Genomic DNA, 9,146 nt, shown 5'->3' on the forward strand with positions numbered 1-9,146 from the left:
GTTGACCAGTTCCCTCCGGGACCGAGTAAAACTGATTTTCATGCATGGACTATTTCTCCCAAGGCATCATGTAAAGGCATCCCTTGATTTAGGGGCCTATCTTTAGTAGCTAGAGGTTACATGCAAGGATCATTTCAGAAACCTCTCACCAAATGTCGCTCTTCCTAGATTTGTGGCATGCACGTCACATCTTCGATTTTATCAAAACTCATGAACCAGACGCTGCAGAGCTCTTTCTTCGCATCGACCTCGTAGCTCTAACATCCCACATTCCATCTAGGAGTCATTAGCACATTCAGCTCAGTTTTCTTGGGGTAAGCCCGCTGTTCATGACTTGCGCTATGATTTTGTCTCTTTTTGTGTTTCGCTTTGTGTGAGTCCTGTCTGTTTAATTTCAATGAGAACTTGTTGTTGTTTACATGCACACTAGCTTGTACTAGCATCATTTCAATTTCCGTTAACATCTCACTGCTGTCGCATGGATGAAACTGTTTTTGCACGAACCGTCATCATTGTGGTGACTCGTTTAACACACTTACATGATTTCTCGTTTCCTGAATCCTGCACTTGTTGTTTGCATGAATGATCATTCACTCTTGTTTGCACTCATCTCATCATGCATTCACACGTCTCACGTTTTCATTTGCCCATCAGACGAACTGGGCTACCTTGGCTCGGATTGTGCCTTGCTCGGCTAGAATTGCGTATTTTCGAAAGCGAAGGCTCTGCCTTCCCTCTAGAAATTGTGCAAGTCTAGCCAGGCACTGACGTCCAGGCTTGTACTACACAATTCTTGGAGGCAGTGTCCCGTTGGTCCCAGAAACTACACAATGAAGTTTGCTGGCTGCATGTCACCACTGACTGAAATTGCGAATTGCACAATTTCAGTCCTCAGTAGGCCAGGCTGGACTGTGCATTGCACAGTTCCAGCAGTCAGTCAGCCTCCTAACAACCCAAGCTATGCCTTGCACAGTTTTGGCATTCAGTCTCCCAACCTCCTGGCGGAAATTGTGTGACCTTCATGATCAGTCACACAGGTATGTTCCAAATAAATTCTAAAGTTCGTTTTGGTTTTCGACTGACATATTTCTTGCCATGAGTGTTTCCATGTCTCCAGGTATCATAGGTGTTCATCTGCCTCTCAGCAGCACAGGTACAATGGTTTCCAAGAGAGCAGAGTCGAAGACACCGTTCAGAGCACACTTGGGGATGTAGTCGATCAAGTGTTTATTAACTTTCCTACCCATGAAAACATCAAGTTGTTCATAGACAAGGACATCAAGATATGACGAGAACAATATCACAGGAAGCAACACCATGAACAACAACTGAAGACAACATATTGATCCAACGAATGCAAGAGGAAGGTTGTTGACAACACAGAGGTGAAACAAAGTTGCAAGCTCAAGCATATCCACTTGTGATGAAAGAAACTTCAGAGACTCAGGTTATAAGTTGACGATGCGAGATGGAGATCATATGAAGGAAGAGAACAGAACATAGAAGGAGTTGCATGTGCTGAAGCAACAACTCAAGGAAGAAAATGAGCTGCATAGGCAAGAGAATGAGTTGCAACAGGAATAGGTACAACAGGTTGTTTGGATAATTTGGTATCTACGGATAAATACTAATTCCCTGGATAAGTAGCTGTATCTAGAACAATACTTTAAAGTGTTTTAGACTTTTCCTATAAGTAATAGATAAGTTTAGAAGATAAGAAAACCTAACTAGATCCGACCAATCTTCTCCAACGGACTTAGCTCCTCCTCGATGGTTGCTTTGCGTTAAGACCAAAGCAACTTTGGTAACGCTGGTGACAGAACAATTCAAGCCTCATCTCCACTATTCGATAAAGGCTATAACGTTAACTTAACGAGAAGCAGGAAATTCGAACGAAATATTTTCTTATAAAATAATAAATAATTTCTAATTGCGATGAGCAAAAGCGTTTAAATTTTCACATTCTACATAATATTAACAAAGTTTTGTTATAAAATAATGATTAGACATTTTTTTAAATTTAATAATGTTTCATACAACATATTTAGTGCACGAAAATTTTTGTTCATATCATAAATTATAAGCTGATTTTTTCTTATTTTAGATTAATTATAGATTAAAGAAAAAAGAAAAGAAAATCATTTTAACATTCACGAGGCTAAAGATAGTTTATGGGACAGATTGCTTTTTCATTTGGTTGATGTACTCTACCTTTTTTTTGTGAATTGTTACAATAAACATTCCCAACTTATTGACAAATCCTTCGCTAAATAGATTATCCCAAGAGCTAGTTGTCAGAATATCTGGATAACTTTCCCTGTTGTATTTGAAGGCCTCACATATTAAAATGAAGTGCTTTTCTGTTTCCACTTTTCTGGAAGAACAAAAAATACAAACTTTTTCCTCCCACACTTCTTTTGGCCTTTTTCAATGCCCTATTTCACAATGGAGGTGATGAGAATTAGTCTTTAACTGAGCAATAAGAATTTTGGCTCTCCAAGAAATATTGTCCTTTATGTATGCTTTTTGTTGATGATTATGAGTGAGATTAAACACTTCTATATAGTATTTTTTCTTTCTCCCTAGCTCCTTATCCCAAGTAAGCCTGTTGAAATTATCCATAATAAAAACTTTTATCTCTTTATTGTTTATGGGACACGTGTTCGAGCAAATACCCCATTTCCTAAACCATTTGTTATTTTGTTGCATCCAGGTCTTCTTTCTTTTGCATTATTTTGAAGATGTTGTATTGATTTTTTGGTTGTGTTTTAATATATCATTTATATCATTCCATATTTGGTTTATTAAGAAGTTGAAAAGACTAGCTACTCAAACTTTTATGTTGAATCCATTACTTTTGTGCTATACTTGTACTTTACAGTTGAATGGAGTACTTTTGTGCTATACTTGTACTTTACGGTTGAATGGAGCACTTTTGTGCTATACTTGTTCATAGGTGAAACAATGTATCATCATATACATCTCATTTTCAACTTCTCTTTATACATATAGAGCACAATGATTTTTCTTGATTAGAACCTAATTTGAGCTCACATAGTAAACATTCATATATATAGAGATTCTCTTTTAGAGTAATGGTTATTATGTGAATCTCCCATTAATAGAATCTCATCACAAAGATCTTGTTATGACTTCTCTAAAACTTTTTTAATCACTACATATCATAAATTATAGTGCTGATCGGAACTCTACATCTATTGAGGCTTGCTTCCAGGATTGGATGTTTGTAAACCACCAATTTCCCGCTATACCTTTAGTAAACATTTATATGTATAGAGATTCTCTTTTCGAGGAATGGTTATTATGTAAATATCCAATTAATAGAATCTCATCACAAAGATCTTGTTATGACTTCTCTAAAACTTTTTTAATCACTACATATCATAAATTATAGTGCTAATTTGGAACTCCACATCTATTGAGGCTTGCTTACGGGATTGGATGTTTGTAAACCCCCAGTTTCGTGCTTTACATTTATTCGTATTTTTTTCATGAAATTCTTGAAATCCGATATATATTATCACAGTTACATGCTTGGCTGGCAACGCAAGAAAGAGTGGAGGGCGAAAGATTGTAGAGTATCTGATAGACGGTAGCTGGTAGGCATTTGCTAGCCTGGCCAGCAGGAGCCAGAGTGGAGAATTTTGGCCTTTCATTTGCTACCTTGGCCGACAGAGCAAGAGTGGAGAGCAGAAGATCTGAGAGATGGTGGGCTTCTTATTTTTAGCTGGAGCTTGGCAGAGAAGGAGAGAGCAGAATATTGGAGTGGTAGTGGGCTTATTTTTCGCTAGAGCTTGGCGGAGAAGGAGATTGGTAGAACAAATTAGATAATAGAGCCTGGAAGATTTTGGAATTTGTTGGGTTAAGAGCAGGACAGATTTTGTTGTTTGTTGCATTTTGATACTCTGTGTTTTCTTTTTTTTCTGGAGCATGGCCATGCTTAATTTCTATCTTCATTTTCTTTTACTTTTTATCTATTTTGTTTGTGTTTATTTTCTTTTCCTGGTTTGGTCTAGATTTGGGTTTGTTTGGTCTAGAGGCGGGATGATTGATTTAATTGTGAAGACTGAGAAGGTAGGTACTCTTTTATTTATTTGGTATTTAAATTTTTGATGGTAGTATTACATTATCTGAATTTTCGGATGAAATAATTGTATTTCAATATCTTATGGATAGATTAGTGTTTTTACCGGAAGTTTTATCATATTTTTTTCTTTGGATTAACTTGTGCCGTTTTCTCTTGTGGTGCAAGTGAAGAACGATATGACCAATAAATAGTCCTGGAAAACACAGCTGCGGTGTATTTTTTAGATTATAGGTGAGATTAACGTTAACTTTTTGGTTTCTCTCCTATTTCATAAGATTAGGGATTAGATGCATATGCACTCTGGTTTTAGTTAAAAACTTCTTATTCCCAATTGCATGCGCATTTGCATGTAAGGGTTGGGAAAGATTTCATAATCTTTGATGAGTTTGGTTCTTCTACGTTTCTGGTTTTTGGTTGGAAAAGACTTTATAATCTCTGATGAGTTTAGTTTTTCTGTCTTTAGTTTTTTGTGGTACTGTTTATGTCCTAATAGGTTTTAATTTTTGAGTATTGTTATCAAAGTTCAATAAATTGAGAGTGATTTAGTGTTAGCATAAAACCCTTGAATGTTCAAATCTAAATAAGGTTTCAGGTTTCCAGAAATTTCTTCTTAGAAATTGTTTTTAGAAGTTTATAATCTGTGATGTGTTTGGTTCTTCAATTTCTTTGGGTTTTATTTCATAATCTGTGATGTGTTTCGTTCTTCAAATTTTTTGGGTGTTATTTTTTTGGTATGGTTTATTAGGTTTTATTTTTTGAATATTGTTTATGAAATTTCAACATATTTGTGCTGATTTAGCATTAGCATAAAACCCTCTAATAATCAAGTCTAAAAAAGATTTTGCGGTTTCCAGAGTCTTCTTCTTCGAAACTTTTTGTAAAAGTTCAATATGTAGAGGCAAGTAGTACAAATAATTTTTCATTCCCTGATTAGAACCACAACAGCCTATTTACATATTCTTGGATTAACTAGACATATAACTAAGGGTACGTTAAGAGTTGAATTACGTTGCTATCATGTACACTTAAGCAAATTAAGCTACCAGCATATTACTCGTAAATGCGTCATTATTACCCTGTATGAGTTCATCATTATATAGATAAATAAGCAACTTGTAAACTAGCAAATATTCTTCTAGATAGATGCTACATGAGATAATAAAACTACTACGTGGTGAGTGATCAGAGTGTAATACCGGTTTTCATGGAACATAAGTGAGTTCTTAGCCCTATACGCAGCTTGCTCTTAGTATGCTTAAGCTTGTTCTGAATTGAGCTCTAATGTTCACACTATTATATGGTTTAGTAATTGAGATTAGCCTAGAATTACACCTTACCCTGATACCAATCTATGGACTGAATAGAATGACCTGTACTCGGATTAAAGAGTTAGCCAAGGTGTGATTCAGGTCAACAAGACTAAATAGAATGACCTGTAAATAACCCCCGGTAATCAATAGTACTATGTATAATAGCTGACATGAAAACTAAGCTTTAATTACATGCATATCATAGTCAATTAATGCAATACCAAGGGCATAGACTAGATTACAATATATTGGTATCTACTGAGTACAGTATAAACCATGGCGCTAGTGGCAGGGTGATATGGAGTACAGTCAATTGCTTTAGTCACTCAGGATAAACTGTTACAACACTAACGCAAGCTAATTAAGGGTACATGTAAGGCTGGGAATAGTGATGCTTTATATAGCACATAACTCTTGTATTTCTACGGTTTATGTCATAGCTCTATTGTACTTGTTACGATTCAAATTTTCCCATTATGTACCTTAACAATATACTATGGACATACGAGGTAATCAAGAATAATACGACTTTAGAGCCTACTCATTGATAAAAAGCGAGTATAACTGGTGTTACGGGTTGAACTTCTCCACTATAATTTCACCCTAGTGGTAGTATACACTTGGTAAGATTAATAATCTAGCCTAATCATGCTTACATGATAAGTAAGTGCTGACCTTACTGAATTAAGTAGTATAATGCTTAGTGGCATTAATATTGAGTTTGACTACCATATCGAAGTGGGGTTGGTGCATGTCCTCATCAAACTTCAATATATTGGTGCTGATTTAGCATTAGCATAAAACTCTCTAGTGCTCAGGTCTAAAGAAAATTTTGGGATTTCCATAATTTTTTGTTTTCAATTTTGTTAGTTTGTTTTGTTTTTTAATTTTATTATTATTTTGTAGAAGTTCAATATGCAAGTAGAATTTTATTGCAATTTTATTAGAGTGTTTTTTTCCTCTTCCCCCTTTGCAAACAGACTTTGGTTATTGGACATTTAAAATGTAAAGAGTGACGAGAAGTCCAAGCCATGTTGAGCTTATTTGGAGTGAGATTATTAACCATTCAGTGACTTAGTAACAATCAAAAAAATTTGGAAACCAGAATTTTCTTCTTAGACATTGTTTCTAGAAATTCAGTAAGTGGGTTAAATTTTATTACAATTTTTTTAGTCCCGCACTTTTGTAAACAGAGAATTTGGTCATTGGATGTTTTTGTTTAGGTGAGTGACATACAATCCATGCCACGTTGAGCTTATAAACTAGTAAGTTGAGCTTACACAGGTTTGGGGTCAGATTATTAACCATTTTATTACAGTCATATTCATCAATCTCGATTTATTATTTTTCTCAACCAGCTTGAACAAGGTGTAAGGAGTATGGATAGACTTGCTAGTCCTAGGGAGACACTGCTCCCACTGCACATTGAAGCAGGACCTGTAGGAAGACATTTGGATTAGTCAAGAACACATTATGTAAGCAAACACATCTATGTTAGGATATTCCGACACATAGGAAATAGTTAAGTATAACTTGGTCTAGTATAGAGTTAGGTAAAGTGTGTTTCTTTACTATGTACATTTTGTAACTTACAATCCAACGGTCATTATATGTAGTGATCTGACAGTTCATTCTCTCCTCGGTATTACCGACACTTGATCCGTGGCTTAACACCCGATTGGTCCATGATCTCTATTTAAAGAGCATGGAGGGTCATTTGTAGGTTAACCGTTCATGAGAGAAGTTTATGTAAAATTTCATTATTTTATTAATAAATTTCCTGAAGTGGCTGCGTTGGCTCAGGCCGTGGACTGTTTCCCTCTTTGAGGGTTTTAAACATGTCAAAAGTACTGGTGTATTGATCTGTGATCTGTTTGTGAGCGGTGTCCTTTGGTGTTCTGTTTGAGGAACTTACCCTGTAAATTTCTATAATCTAATCAAGATCTATTCAAAAAAATATGGTTTCACATATCGTGCCCTTGCCTATCTAAGTTTAAGCAAGTTGCCTAGGATGAACTGGCACTAAGTGTGCTTGGGCCTACTTAGGATAGCTAAGGAAAGAAGGTTCAAATACTTGACAGGGGTTCGCACCTTTGTTTACTCTAAGGTGGGACAAATCTTAGGGATGTGATTTATTCTAATAAGTAGTTCATGGTAAGCTCTTTCTTTTCATTCTACACAATATTCAATCCCTGCATAAATGGTTTGGAAAAGGTTGAAAAGAAATGTACTTCCTGCATTTTCCTTCCTATTCAGTCTACTACTGCAAACATTTCTGTAACCCAGGCCCTTAAAAATGCCTTTCAGGTTTTTTCATTTTAAGAGAGTAATACACTAGCATTTATGGTTTGCATTCCCTTGCATATTGATCTTAGAAGAATTACAAGTACATCCTTATCTATCTAATTCCATCCATAAATGTTATGCCTTTAACAAGTTCCATTTATTAATTTTTCCCCAAAGCAATGTGGTTGGGGTTCCCTCATAACTTACAAGGAAGTGCCAGGTTATCCATTGATGAGTTTGCTGAGGAATGGATAGTCTAAAGATTTAACCCTCCTAAAAGGTACAAAATTAGTGCAGAAAAACTTCACCAAAAGAAAAACACCCAAATATTCTTTTCCCCCTTCCTATAACAACCAACCATGGTTGGTGGATAACTCTTATCCCAACTCATAGTCCATCTCCTGCTAAAGTGGACAAAGAAAATGTAAAAATGTTCGCACTTTCTGAATATTTTTAATTGCACTATATAGTGTTTATATACCGTCATAACTTAGGAGCATTTAAACAGGGTCCCTTCACTGTGTTCAGTGTGTGTACAATTATAACATAGGAGCGTAATGTAGGTAGGCCCAAGGGTACATTCACTAGTTAGATTCCTTCAGTCTTTTCACTTCATTATAATTGATTTAAAATGCATCCTTAAAACTGCTTTAGGAATGAGCCAGATTCCTTTAGTCTTCTGACTTTATTATAATTGATTTAAAATGCATGCTTAAAACTGCTTTAGGAATTAGCCAAATTCATTTAGTCTTTTGACTTTATTATAATTGATTTAAAATGCATATTTAAAATTGCTTGAGGAATGAGCCAGTAAGGGACTTTAAAGGTGTCAGAAATCAAATCAGTAAGTTAGAAATTCAATTAATTTAAAATTTATCCTTGAATCTACTTTAGGAATGATCCTATAAGGGATTTTAAAGGTATGAGAAATCCATAAGTGAGGTAGATGAAATATGGAGCCAGGAATGAGCATGGATGTAAGAGGATGATGTTACCAGTAAGGTGCTGTAACACACCCTTGTGAACTGTTTTTTTTTCTTAACCTATCTTATGAGGTATCTTGAACCACCCTTGTGAACCTTTTTTTTCGTAGCCTATCTTATGAGGTATCTTGAGCTAGTATTATGAGCAGTCAAACCAAACTGTTGGTGTTGGTTATCTACTTTCTATCCCTTATTCTGGGGCTTTCCCTTCAACTAAGCTAAATAAATTCAGAAAGTGGATGTCAATTAAAAGGATATGCCCATGAAGCTATGAGCAAGAGGGGTAATCTGGATGGTGGGGAGGAAAAGGGTGCAAGAGCATCTGGCCAGTAAACATTCAGATGAACCTGGTCATTCTGGTTGGTTGGATGCCAATGGTGAGAAGATTTTAATTGACACGATCACCTATTGTGCACCCAATAATTAGGGATGGAGGGCTGACATATTGCTATTAACCAG

The sequence above is a fragment of the Pinus tabuliformis genome, chromosome J (assembly GCF_031772625.1).
Source record: "Pinus tabuliformis cultivar Carrire ecotype Pingquan chromosome J, CPIR1, whole genome shotgun sequence".
NCBI classification, from domain to species: domain Eukaryota; kingdom Viridiplantae; phylum Streptophyta; class Pinopsida; order Pinales; family Pinaceae; genus Pinus; species Pinus tabuliformis.